Source organism: Pleurodeles waltl, chromosome 4_2, assembly GCF_031143425.1.
Source record: "Pleurodeles waltl isolate 20211129_DDA chromosome 4_2, aPleWal1.hap1.20221129, whole genome shotgun sequence".
NCBI classification, from domain to species: domain Eukaryota; kingdom Metazoa; phylum Chordata; class Amphibia; order Caudata; family Salamandridae; genus Pleurodeles; species Pleurodeles waltl.
Genome location: NC_090443.1, coordinates 60204593 through 60217667, shown reverse-complemented (window position 1 = coordinate 60217667; position 13075 = coordinate 60204593).

The window sequence follows — 13075 nt, the reverse complement described above, 5'->3', positions numbered from 1 at the left end:
ACCTTCTCTTATTTTTTCATTGGGTGCACAAACATTGCTATGTAAATAATGGAGGTGCTAGCTGTTGCGCAGATCCTTGTGCATCAAGCCTAGATAGCTTCTATGGTCTCACTTTGAGACTCCTGTTTTAAACAAAGCAATTTACACATTCTCTCAAATTCCAGTGGAAGTATCATGTCAAATGGCTTATGATTAAGAAGCACGCCTGAAACCAAGGGTTTTTAAGCCATCACCCTCCTTTTGACATATTGGCCCGCATTACAACCCTGGCAGTTGGTGTTAAAGCGGTGTTAATACTGGCAACAGGCCGGCAGTAAAAAAAATGGGATTATGTCCCTGGCGGTAACCACTGTGTTAAAGTGGCGATATTGGATGTTGTAATTAGGGCCATTGTGTATGCCTATGCCTAAGATTGATTGTTTGCAGCTTCCCCCAGGCTCCACTGCAGAATCAGGGATAAACACTTAGGCCCATAGTTACACTTTTGTAGCGCAGCATTTGCACCGCTTTTTGACACAAAATGGCGCAAACTTACAAAATACAATTGTATTTTGCAAGTTTGCACCGCTTTTGCGTAAAAAAATTACGCAAATGCAGCGCAAAAAAAGTATAAATATGGGCCTTGGAAAATATTTGGGAAGATTGAGACAGTGGCAGTCAGTAATTCCAGCAGGGGGAGGGGGTGGTCACACACGCACACTCACTCACACCCATGCATTCATACGTGTGCACACTTACATCCACCATTCACAAGCACATAACACACATACATGCACATTCACGCCCATTCACAGCACACACTCACAAAAACACATACATTCACACATACAAACATGCATGCACCAAACATGTTAAAAAAATACAGCAACCATTTTGGGGATTAGGAAGGGCTAAACCTGGAGGGCTTCTCACTATTGGAATGCTGCCTCCTCGCACTGGCTGCCTTGTTTTGGGTCAATCAGTGAGCAGAGATGGCAGTCCCTTACTGGCCAAAGAGTAGGATGGAGTTAGTGAGACTGCTGACCTCACCCTCACTGTGACGAGCTTCAGTGATGGACACTTGGCCCTGGGAACTTCAGGGCTTAAAACTGAAACACCCAAGTCTGAGCCTATCAGAGACACTCCTCCTCCAAGTGCTTTGTTGGGCTGAGCAAGTCATGCCCACAAGGCTGTGTCATCTTCAGCCCACCAAAAATCAGCTCTGCCAGCCAGGCCCCTGCACATTTAGCACAAGTACAAGACTTGACTGCCTGGCCTAAATATGAAGGGCAGCTGTCAAGGTGACCTTTGCTCAACCTGACAGACATCTTTCACCTTTCCATCCTTCATGACGGGCCACAGCTAGTTTGCTGTCATTTCACTGTAGACATAGAAGTCATGGAAATAACAATGTAGAATGTGACAGTACATGATCCCTGACCACACAGGCAGCCACTTTATGTTTTGTTAAACACTCTGTATTGTAATCTTAAGCCTAATTGATAACAGACATGCACAACTTGCTAATACATCTGCAAATAACTGGAGCATATTTTTTTTAATGATCAGGGGCTTGATGCACAAAAGAGGCGTGTCCTATTACTATACAGCCGAGTGTGGAATGTTTCTAGTGCTATGCAAGTGCTGTATGTAGGGATAAATACACAAATCCTTCACTGACCAACGGTGATGTGCTCAACAAGGCACTGCAATGTATCAGAGGTGATGTTTCAAAGAGAAGGAGGTCTTCCGGGGCCAGCTGTTTTCTGTGCCTACTTTCAGTAACATAATGCACTAGCTCTGCCCCCTGATGTGTCAGAAAGCTACTGTGAAAGGGGCACTGGGGGAGGCTGCTGTGGTGTTGGGGTCTACTATGGATGTTAATTCAGCAAGATGGTGGGAGTAGTGCATTTGACATTAAACCCCTTTGACTATCTCTAGCATCATAGAGTTGAACCATTGTTCTACACAAATAATTCCTGAGGCTGGCATTAATAAGAGCAGTGCCATAGGGGCTATTGTGGTCTCGTGAATAATACTAATTCAGTGATTGCCATGGGTTTAGACCAGCTGTTCATAATCTGTGATCTGCAGACCACTGGGGCATTCGTGGCACCTATTCAGGGGCTCTGCAAACACATGTGGCCTCTAATATTTTCTGTGCGTAGACTTAAACAATTTGTCATAACAGTTACTGTATTGCCTACTTTATGTATCTGATATATGCATTATTAAAATTAATAAACATATGTTTAAAAATATAATTCTATGTATTTTTAAAAATGTTTTTAGTCAGAAACTAGGAGCATGAGTGAATGCACACGGTTACTGTTCACATTCAAACACAATCCAAACTGAACTTGCAATCAACTTCTGGCTAAAAACACTTTTGAATTGCTTATGTTTTTTTTAGAAAATCCTATGTGTGACCACTTAGAAAACTGGTGTTCTAATCACTCTATGCATCTACCCCCACGTAGACTGGCCAAAGAGCCCATCTAGGCTGCACTGCTGCTTTACGTGGGCAGGCAGTTACAGACTCCATGCACCTACACTTCATTAGAAAGGTGGCATGCTTGTACTTTTCACTAGAGCTGAAATACTTCCACAGGCAGAGTACCACTTCCCAGCAGGCAGCATCTACTCTGGAATAATAGTATTTATATAAAGTTGGTCTTTATTACCTTTTACACATAAACATCCTGCATGATCTCAAACACTGTCCATATGAAAGCCTATTGCTGCACTGTGTCCGAGGGCAATGTCAATCAAGTTATTACTTCTGTCTCATCACTTCTGCTGAGAGCTGTGATTTCATTTGATTACCTTTTGGTTTGTGAATATGACCTGGGTCTTATACAAGTATACAGACACTCTCATAGTGAAACATGCATTTGTACAGTAAAATGGGTGTTTTTTTGTTATTTTTGTGTATTGTTGAAGTGAAAATTGTGGAAGTGGCTTGTGAACCCCTGTCTTGCAGTTGTGATTCAATGGATGAAGTTCAAAGGTTAGGCCCCCGGTTTAGGCTATTGGAAAGCATTCTTCCCATTATCTTTGTATATTCCTTATAACATTTATCTGATAGACACCTCTCTCTGCAGATTACTTAACTTTGAATTTCCCCAGGCATCAGACCTGATCTGGAAGATTTTTCATGAGCAGTACCCCTGTGATCCGGTAGGTGGCATCGGTCGGTGACATCTGCGTCACCTATATAGGTGCCAAGTTGGCACGCTGACGTCCGTTCTTTTCTTTCTGCACCAGTGAACTCTGATTCAAAGACAGCTACACTCTGTCACTTTTTGACAGGCTTTTTAAAAATGTTTTGTTGACCCCTTTTTTTAGGCTTTTTTCAGTGTGTCGAGGGAATGTCTTAGAGGAAGACAAGTTTTAAACAGTGTGGTGCCTGTCACTGCTCCATAGTGGTTACAGACCCACAACATGTGTCTGTGGTGTCTGAAGTGCAACCATCCTCGGACTGCCAAGCCATAGAGCTGAATGCTTTGACGGAGCGGTCCCCAAAGCTTCTAACGTCCCAGCAGGTGACTCCAACCAAGGAGGTCTCGGTCCCAGTCAGCAGGAAGGAAACAGGACTGCTCCATGAGCCCCAAGTCCTCTTCATCCAACTCAAAGTAATTGGACACTTGGGTAAGATGCACAAAAAGCACAAGAAGTTGAAGCATGCTTTGACATCTCCTCATCCTTCGGCCAACGCAATGAAGAAACATCAGCGATTCGAGGCATGGCTCTTCAGAGCTTGCTCCAGGGCTGGCTCCACACCTCCCCACTTTCCTGGGAGCCGGAGTGACCCCTGCCGAACTATGAAGCCATGTGCCTCGTCTTTGAGTGGGGAGACTCCTCTGGAGAACCTTCAGGCCCCACAGGGTTGGGGGGGCCCATCTGGTTCTGCGATGGCGGCTTTGGCCTTGACTCTAATGGGCCCACATGGATCCGATCATAGATCCTTCTCTGATGCCAGTCCCGATGCTGATATTTCCGGTACCACTGGTGCCCACTGGCGGCACCAGTCCCATTCGGATATCTGAATCCGACAAGGGGCTAGGGCGAAGTTGACTGACTCCCTGCCCGGAGCCAACAGGGGCCCATGTGTCCTAGGTCAAAGCCTCAGCATTATTCTGAAGGCCTAGACTTCAGGACAGAATGGGAGGGGTCACTGGATCCTGAATAGCAGTCAGAAGATCAGGAAAACATGACTGGGTGATGCCAGCGAACGGGACATGTCTCCAGATACTGGCATGCTCTCTCCTCCTAACATGGCTATGGAGGAGGGAGTTGCATTTGCTATGGTGGTGAAGAGGTTGGCTGGGGTCCAGGACCTTGAGTTGCCCTCAGTCGCAGTCAAAACAAACATCTTAACAGAGTATTGCATCCGGGAGCTTTTTCCTCTGAACCCCTGCTCCCCAATGAAGCCCTCCCAATGTATTTCTGGGTATCTGGTCTAAACTCAACACAGCTGTTCCTCTGAACAGGATGATTTCCTGCTGCCATTACCCCACACTGAAGGACCCACGTGTCCTCTCCCACACCCTACCCCAGACAGCTTGGTTGGGCAAGCTTCTACATCCCATAGCACATTCCCTACTGCTCCCCTGGACAGGGTATCAAATAGACTGGATAGCTGTGGCAAGAAGATGTTTTCTTCCACCAGTCTTGCATTGTGGTCAGTGAACAATGCATACTTATTGGGCCGCTAATCCCACACACTGTGGAACACAGTTGCACAGGTTCTGCCACCGGTTCCGAAGGATCATTTGTCCTTGCTTTACTAGAAAGCCATGGCTCTCTTGGTCAAGGGAAACATAGAGAGGGTTCCCTAAAAGTACAAGGTTCTTTGTCATATTCTAGCTCTCCAAACCCTCAAACTCTATTCAAAAAGGAGAAATTCAAGATGCTTACATTGCCTCAGGTCTTGACTGCCCTTGACCCAGGAGACTGGATGGTAGCACTGGACTTGCAGCACACTTATTTTCACATCTCCGTCCTGCCTGCCCATGCGAATTGGTGTTACCTGCGGTTTAAGATAGGCCACAAACATTTTCAATTCCTCATGCTCCTCTTTGGCCTTACCAGCTAACTCGGTGTTCACCAAGGTCATGGCAGTGGTCACAGCATATCTGTGGAGATCAGGGATACCAGTCTTCCTCTGTCTCGACGATTGGCTGTTGAAGGCGGGCTCACCCTAGGCTGTTGTCTCCCACCTCCACATTATACCAAACTGCCTGCATTCACTGGGGTTCACTATCAATGTGACAAAAAGTCACACCTGACTCCCTCTCAGATGCTTTCTTTCATCAGAGCTGTTCTGGACACAGTGCAGTCTTGGGCTTATCTGCCCAAGCAGTGAGTCCAGGATATTCAGGCTATGATACGGAGGTTTCAGCCTCTATCCTGGATTTCGTTGAGAATGTCTCTGAGACTGTTGGGCCTCATGGCCTCCTGCATCCTGCTAGTGACCTGGGAGAGGTGGGGATCAGAGGACTCTATTCTCTGGCAGAATATGGACTCCACTTAAACATGTTGCTGCCGTGTGCGATCAAACTGGCACTGAAAACCGTTCTACTCTCCATCAAAGGAAGGCTACTGCAGATGTTCACAGACAACACCACCGCCATGCAATATTGCAAAAAACAAAGCAGGGTGGGGTGTGGACTCTTTGTCAAGAGGCTCTGCGTCTCTGGACATGGCTGGAACAGCTCGGCATATCCGTGGTGGTTTAACATCTGGCAGGTTCCTTGAACGCCAGGGAGGACAAACTCAGACGTCAATGCCTAGCAGATTACGAATGATGTCTCCATCCAGAAGTGGCGCAAGGTCTCTTTGAGCAGTGGGGAGAGCATTGGTTAGATCTGTTCACCTCTACCGAAAATGCGCAATGTCAGCAGTTTCACACACTGAAGTTTCCAATGTGCTCTTGCTCAGAGACGCTTTTTGTCTCGAGTGGAGCTCAGGGTTCCTATACACCTTTACTCCCATACCATTGCTGCCCAGTGTTCTCAAAAAGATCAGGAACGACCAGACCCAAGTCATCCTTGTGGCTCCAGACTGGACACAGAGAGTCTGGCATCTCGAGCTTCTGAACATGAGTGTCAATCCTCTGATCAGGCTGCCCCTTTGGAAGGATCTTCTGCTGCAGCAGCAGGGGAGGGAACTCCACCATAACCTGTCAAATCTCTGCCTTCTTGTGTGGAGATTGAGCGGCGACAGTTGACGGCCTTCAAACTTCCTCTCGAAGTCTGCAATGTTATTCTGGCAGCCAGGCATCTCTCTACCAAGACTGTATATGCCTATGTTTGGAAGAAATTTGTATTATGTTGTACAGAAAAGGTAATCGACCCTCTGTCTGCTTCCCTTTCTGATTGTCTTCTTTTTATTCTTTCCCTTGCCCAGCAGGGCTCTGTTTTGGGCACTTAGAAGGGTTACCTGCTCTGTCTGCCTTCTTGCGTTTGCCTGACCAACCCTCTTTATTTAAGCCCCTCTTGTAAATAGTTTTCAGAACGGTCTTGTACATATGTTTCCCCATCTCCTTTTATTATGCATCAATGAAACCTTAATTTGTTTCTCACGTTCCTGATGTGTGCTCCTTTTGAACCTCTGAATAATTGTCTTATTCGGCTGCTCACGATCGAAACAGCATTTCTTGTGGCAATCACATCTGCCTGGAGGATGCATGAGCTGCAGGCTATATCATTCAGTCCTCCATTCTTGTCCATTTTTCCAGACAAAATGGTGCTTCGCAGTAGGACCTCTTTCCTACTGATAGTGGTAACACCATTGCATGTGGCCCAAATTGTCACCCGGCCCACATTCTATGCTACTCCACATCCCTCAAAAGAAGATGAGCGACTCCACCATCTGGACCAAACAAGAGCAATGTCTTTCTACCTTGACCAAGCACAGGAGTTCCGGTTGGACGCCCAACTCTTCATGGAGTATGTTGGGAAAAAGAAGGTTGGGAAGTGCAGAAACGCATCATCTCTTGAACGGTTATTCTCTGCATCAAAATCTGCGACACATTGGTCAAGAAACAATTCCCTGAGAGCTTGTGTACTTATTCGACCAGAGCCAAAGCTGCAGCCACTGCATTTTACTACATGGAATCCCAGTCCACTACTTCCTGGACAGTCAGGTCTGCAGGGATGGGCATTGTGCAGATGCAGTTCTGCAGGACTTACTAGTTTAAATTTGTTTGCAGACCCACCTCCGGTGACGGTATTGCTTGGGTAACTACTCAAAGGTAAGGAATCTCTATCAGATAAACAAGTTACTTATCTTCGGCAATGCATTATCTGGTGTAGAAAATATCTAGCTGCAGATTCCTGACTGACCCACCCATCCTCCCCGCTCTGCAGACAGATTTCTAGAGTTAGGGATGAACCCTTTCAGGGCCCTAGTTTGGACACACCAGTGTCAGTGTACTTCATGGCTCAGTGCTTTTGGAGTAGAAAGTTATGAAAAGTAATGACGTTAGCGCGTCGAGGTGGCGTCTATATAGGAGACACAGATGTCACTTCTGGCGCTGACAATGCTGACTTACAGAGTCGACCAACACCACCTACCAGCGCGCAGGGGGACTGCTCACGAAAATATCTTCCTGATCCGGCCTGAGAAAATTCAAAGGTAAGAAATCTGCGGCTAGAAATTCTCTCAACCAGATAATGCGCTACCAGAGGTGAGTAACTTGTTCTATCTGTCCAAGAGTATGCCCACATATGGGGCCAGATGTAGCAAAGGATTTGCGCCTCGCAAACGGCGAAAATCGCCGTTTGCGAGGCGCAAATGCCTCTTTGCTATGCAGAAATGCATATTGCGAGTCGGGACCGACTCGCAATATGCATTTCAGAATCGCAAATAGGAAGGGGTGTTCCCTCCCTATTTGCGATTCTGAGTGGTATGCAATACCATTTGCGACCGCGTACGCGGTCGCAAATGGTGTCACAGTTACCATCCACTTCAAGTGGATGGTAACCCACTCGCAAATTGGAAGGGGTTCCCATGGGACCCCTTCCACTTTGTGAATGGACCCAAAAATATTTTTTCAGGGTAGGTAGTGGTCCAAGGGACCACTACCTGCCCTGAAAAAAAACCGAAACTAAAGGTTTCGTTTTTTTTTTTTAAGTGCAGCTCGTTTTCCTTTAAGAATGGTCTTGTACATATGTTTACCCATCTCCTTTTATTATGCATCAATGAAACCTTAATTTGTTTCTCACGTTCCTGATGTGTGCTCCTTTTGAACCTCTGAATAATTGTCTTATTCGGCTGCTCACGATCGAAACAGCATTTCTTGTGGCAATCACATCTGCCTGGAGGATGCATGAGCTGCAGGCTATATCATTCAGTCCTCCATTCTTGTCCATTTTTCCAGACAAAATGGTGCTTCGCAGTAGGACCTCTTTCCTACTGATAGTGGTAACACCATTGCATGTGGCCCAAATTGTCACCCGGCCCACATTCTATGCTACTCCACATCCCTCAAAAGAAGAGGAGCGACTCCACCATCTGGACCAAACAAGAGCATTGTCTTTCTACCTTGACCAAGCACAGGAGTTCCGGTTGGACGCCCAACTCTTCATGGAGTATGTTGGGACAAAGAAGGTTGGGAAGTGCAGAAACGCATCATCTCTTGAACAGTTATTCTCTGCATCAAAATCTGCGACACATTGGTCAAGAAACAATTCCCTGAGAGCTTGTGTACTTATTCGACCAGAGCCAAAGCTGCAGCCACTGCATTTTACTACATGGAATCCCAGTCCACTACTTCCTGGACAGTCAGGTCTGCAGGGATGGGCATTGTGCAGATGCAGTTCTGCAGGACTTACTAGTTTAAATTTGTTTGCAGACCCACCTCCGGTGACGGTATTGCTTGGGTAAGTACTCAAAGGTAAGGAATCTCTATCAGATGAACAAGTTACTTACCTTCGGCAATGCATTATCTGGTGTAGAAAATATCTAGCTGCAGATTCCTGACTGACCCACCCATCCTCCCCGCTCTGCAGACAGATTTCTAGAGTTGGGGATGAACCCTTTCAGGGCCCTAGTTTGGACACACCAGTGTCAGTGTACTTCATGGCTCAGCGCTTTTGGAGTAGAAAGTTATGAAAAGTAATGACGTTAGCGCGTCGAGGTGGCGTCTATATAGGAGACACAGATGTCACTTCTGGCGCTGACAATGCTGACTTACAGAGTCGACCAACACCACCTACCAGCGCGCAGGGGGACTGCTCACGAAAATATCTTCCTGATCCGGCCTGAGAAAATTCAAAGGTAAGCACTCTGCGGCTAGAAATTCTCTCAACCAGATATTGCGCTACCAGAGGTGAGTAACTTGTTCTATCTGTCCAAGAGTATGCCCACATATGGGGCCAGATGTAGCAAAGGATTTGCGCCTCGCAAACGGCGAAAATCACAGTTTGCGAGGCGCAAATGCCTCTTTGCTATGCAGAAATGCATATTGCGAGTCGGGACCGACTCGCAATATGCATTTCAGAATCGCAAATAGGAAGGGGTGTTCCCTTCCTATTTGCGATTCTGAGTGGTATGCAATACCATTTGCGACCGCGGTCGCAAATGGTGTCACAGTTACCATCCACTTCAAGTGGATGGTAACCCACTCGCAAATTGGAAGGGGTCCCCATGGGACCCCTTCCACTTTGTGAATGGACCCAAAAATATTTTTTCAGGGTAGGTAGTGGTCCAAGGGACCACTACCTGCCCTGAAAAAAACCCGAAACTAAAGGTTTCGTTTTTTTTTTTTAAGTGCAGCTCGTTTTCCTTTAAGGAAAACGGGCTACACTTAAAAAAAAAAAACTGCTTTATTGAAAGCAGTCACGAACATGGAGGTCTGCTGACGACAGCAGGCCTCCATGTTTGCGAGTGCCTATACTCTCTATGGGGCCGCAATTTGCGACCCACCTCATGAATATTGATGAGGTGGGTCATTGCGACCCCATAGCGAGTTGCAGTCGGTGTCTGAGACACCGTACTGCATACCAATTTGCGAGTTGCAAATTGCGAGTCGCATGGACTCGCACTTTGCAACTCGCAAATTTTTTATTTGCTACATCTGGCCCATGGTTCCTTTCCTCGCTGTGCCAGAGGATACAAAATAAAGCTGAACAAGCCTGAAATATGCTTGGGGATTCTTGTTTTCCCTTTTGGAGAGGTCTCTCCTGGCCGTTCAGGGTGGCCTGTTCCCATGAGAAGAAGTGTCAAAATGTCAAGAAGGGTCACAAGGGTCAAAGTGTACTTCAAAATGTACGTTGTGCCTATATGTATGTGTGCAGAGTTTTCCACCTCAACTGTGGAGCCTATGCACAAGTAACTATGGATTTAGTAGTAATTGTTAGAGGACACAAGGGAGAGGGTGGGAAAGACAGGCCTACTCCTACGAAAGGGGATGGGATTAGGGATTAGTTGAAGGGGTTTAGCGAAGTTCAAGGGATGGTTAAGGAAGGAACATCACCCTCCCAAACAACAGTAAGCCAACTACAATTCTCTGAGGTGGGAACATGTGACTTACACCTTTGTAGTAAGTGTACATTCAAAGTTTATGAATATCATAATTAGTAAACTTATTACAAAGTGTAAACTTACACAAAAGTGTAACTCACCTTTGAGAATCAGGCCATTTGTGTGGGAATGCTACCTAGAGTGATTATCAGTAGTTTAGACTATTTGCATTACTATCACAAATGGTGCTTGAGCAGGCACATTAACCTACACTAAGGTTTGTTGTGTGTTAATTGTCCTCTGTATGTGTCTCCGGATGGGATCCTTAAGAGATCCAAAAGCTAACATATCATGGCTGGCTTCATCATTGGCAACTTCTTCACAGCAGAATATGTAAATAAAGTCCAGCAAACTCAACCATTTCAGGAGTTCTTATATAATCTTAATATGGACTAAGAGAGGGATCCACATGGAAAGAAAAAATGCCTTAGGGTATACCCTAGGAGTCCCCCTTATTAGCGAGTACCCTGGATATGGTCAAAAATTATTTCAAGAGAAATCTGATGAAATGCAATGATTCATCTATCCATTTTGTATTTTGAACAAAAGCAAACAAACACAAATGGTGGATGGAATGCGAACAAATAAAATATTTACCCCCAGTCACAGATCTGGGTTTAATCCATCAATTATTTTGCTCACTACACCACCCCAGTTTGGACCCAACCATATGCAAATCAGTTTTGACCCTGTTCCCCATGGGAAGAGTCCAGCTTGAACTGCCAGGCCAGGTCCTCTCTGGACTGGAAACAAGCACCCTATGTCCAATTTCAGAGTATCACCCTTCATCAACCAGGCTAGTTTGGATCCACTGTCATAGTGAACCTCTGACCCATATCTGGGCAAACCCGGCGCACTTAGGACAACTGAAGAAAACAAACACAAATGATGGATGGAATGCAGAACCAATCAATCATTCACCTCCAGTCACAGATCTGGGTTTAATCCATCAATTATTTTGCTCACCACGCCTCCCCAGCTTTGACCCAGCCATGTGCAAATCAGTCTTGACCCTGTTCCCCATGGAAACAGTCCAGCCTGAACTGCCAGGCTAGATCCTCCCTGTACCGGAAACAAGCATCCTTGGACCGGTTTCATGGTATCACCCTTCATCAGCCAGGCCAGCTTAAATCCAGTGGCATAGTGATCCTTGGACCCACGTCTGGGCATACCCGGTGCATTTACAGCAACAAAAGCAAACAAACACAAATGATGGACGGAATGTGGAACCAATCAAACATTTACCCCCAGTGACAGATATGGGTTTAATCCATCAATTCCTTTGCTCACCTTGCCACCCCAGCTTGGACCCAGCCATATGCAAATCAGTCTCCACCCTGTTTCCCATGGGAACAGTGCACCCCAAACTGTGAGGCCAGCTCCTCCCTCAACCTGAAACAAGCATCATAGGACTGATTTCAGGGTATCACCCTTCATCAGCCAGGTTAGCTTGAATCCAGGAGCATAGTGAGCCTGAGACCCATATCTAGGCATACCCAGCACACTTAGGGCAACAAAAAGCAAACACACACAAATGATGGACAGAATGTGGAAGCAATCAAACATTCACCATAGCCACAGATCTCGGTTTATTCCATCAATTCTTTTGCTCACCACGCCACCCCAGCTTGGACCCAGCCATGTGCAAATCAGTCATCACCCTGTTCCTCATGGGAACAGCCCAGCCTGAACTGCCAGACCAGGTCCTCCCTGGAATGGAAACAAGCAACCTGGGCCCTGTTTCAGGGTATCACCTTCCACCAGTCAGGCTAGCTTGAATTCAGTGGCGCAGTGAGCCTGGGACCGACGTCTGGGCATACCCAGTGCACTTAGGGCAACAAAAGCAAACAAACACAAATGATGGATGGAAAGCGGAACCAATGAAACATTCATCTCCAGTCACAGATCTCAGTTAAGTCCATCAATTCTTTTGTTCACCTTGGACCCAGCCGTATGCAAACCAGTCTTGACCCTGTTCTCCATTGGAACAGTCCAGCCCAAACTACCAGGCCAGATCTTCCCTGGACCGGCAACAAGCATCCTGGGCACAGTTTCAGGGTATCACCCTTCATCAACCAGGCTAGCTTGAATCCAGTGGGATAGTGAGCCCAGTTCCCAAGTCTGGGCATGTGTGGCACACTATGTATAACAAAAGCAAACAAACTCAAATGATAAATGGATTGTGGAACAAAGCAAACATTCACCCTCAGCTACAGATTTTGGCTTAATCCATCCATTCTTTTCCACACCACGCCACCCCAGCTTGGACCCAGACATATACAAACCAGCTTTGACCCATTTCCACATGGGTAGAATCCAGCCCAAACTGGCAGCGTAGGTCCTCCCTGGACCAGAAACAAGCATACTGGGACTGGTTTCAGGGTATTACTCTTCATGATCCAAGCCTGCTTGAATCCAGTGAAATAGTGAGCCTGGGACCCATGTCTGGGGCACTTTCTCTCCTGTCACACACTACTTGTTTGAAAATATATAAAAAAAAATTCATAAAGAAAGGAATGTTAATAAAGTTTTGCTGAAAATACATATCCGACGGTTGTAGAATCCC